Consider the following 1,495-nt stretch of genomic DNA (forward strand, 5'->3'; position numbering starts at 1 on the left):
ATTTGTTACCTGGTTCGTACTCTGTTATAATAAAAAAAAAATGCACTCAGATCTCCCATAACTACATAATGCAGTGTAAGCATTTAATTTCAACACTTGGTAAGGTTATAGAAAGCCAAAAGAATATAGAATGATAGATGAACGTAAGCTCAAGAGGAGAAAGCCAAATTGGACTTACTTGAACAGAGTTCCAAATGTCTTCTTTGCATTAATCAGGAACCTCTTTCCAAGTCTTATACCCTAATCCTATTTGTGACCTTGTAATCTCTCCGATCCAGGTTGGAAATTGTGCTGGCCCGTTCCATTGCCCATGCTCATTAAAGAATACCGGCAAACGCTCATCTAGGTTGGAAAACCCAAAATTAGAATAAGTAATGAACCATCTGTGATTTAGAAGCAAATAAATTGTAGGTTATATAACTTAAAAACTAGGGAAATCAATGAAAAGATATCTAACATTACCATTAAAGTTTGCATGAATGTTCTCAATTTCATTATCTTGTGAATTAAGAGCATATTCTGATCCATGGGTTAACACAGCTCCACCCGGTTGGCTCCCTAAACTATGTTCATCATGACTTGATCCAGACACTATGGGGATACGTCTAGGAGACGATGGAGACCAATTCAATGTGAGGCTGCATTCCATCGCAAAAAAAACAAAAGTGGTCGTATTCCCTCCAGTCATCTGAAACATCAACAAACATACATCACAATAGAATAGTTCAATACAATTACATTATTGATAACTAACAATGCTGCTAGAATCCAGGATGTTAAACAGTTAACTAAACACCACGAAATATTGTTGACAATTACATGCTCTATGCAGGAGTCCACAATGATTTTAGCAAAGTTACCTAGTTTCTAAGGCCTAAACACAGAGATTATCATAGATTAAAAAACAGAGATCTTAGTTGACAATGTCATTGTCTCACCTTTTTTCAAGATTTGGGATTATAGAAGAATTAACATTATTGTTTCGTGATGATCTCAAAAGAATGAACTTTTGGTTTGTTACTTTGTATACAATCTAAATAGCTTAAACCTTTAATATTTGATTATTAGATTCAGATTCAACAAACATCTATACACAAATCGTATCTCAATATTTTAAGCACTACTGTATGGCTACAGTATGTATCATAGCATATCAGCACATATACTTGCATACAGAACATGCTACACAAACTTCTAAAATCTTATTACTTGGTTTCAAACTGGCACATCAATTTTTTGGTATGGCTTTCAAACCATAAGCTTTCATTCAGCACATCTGGGAACTCTAACCAATTGATTTCCATTTTTGTCACTGTAACCTTATTCCATAAAGTTCGTCATATTCATCAACAAAACAAACAGCTACTTTATCGTTGTAACCCTAGTTCAGAATCAATCATAGAGTCTGATTTGAACCCATGCATCTTTTCAATAAAAGTTAGCTATGGACAAGCATAATATTGTATTATTACAAAGCTATATCAATCCTATGTAA

The 1,495-nt window shown here is 33.9% G+C and overlaps 1 long non-coding RNA gene across 1 annotated transcript; it reads right to left on the bottom strand.

Annotated features, from left to right (window-relative positions):
• Position 1: 1 nt before the first annotated feature.
• LOC113343841 lies at positions 2-631 on the bottom strand. Its single transcript, XR_003357436.1, has 3 exons — positions 463-631; positions 179-342; positions 2-21 (listed from the first exon to the last, which is right to left on the bottom strand). It is a non-coding gene; the product is annotated as an uncharacterized LOC113343841 (long non-coding RNA).
• Between the last annotated feature and the right edge of the window lie 864 nt (positions 632-1,495).

This window comes from Papaver somniferum, unplaced genomic scaffold, assembly GCF_003573695.1.
Source record: "Papaver somniferum cultivar HN1 unplaced genomic scaffold, ASM357369v1 unplaced-scaffold_688, whole genome shotgun sequence".
Taxonomy (NCBI): domain Eukaryota; kingdom Viridiplantae; phylum Streptophyta; class Magnoliopsida; order Ranunculales; family Papaveraceae; genus Papaver; species Papaver somniferum.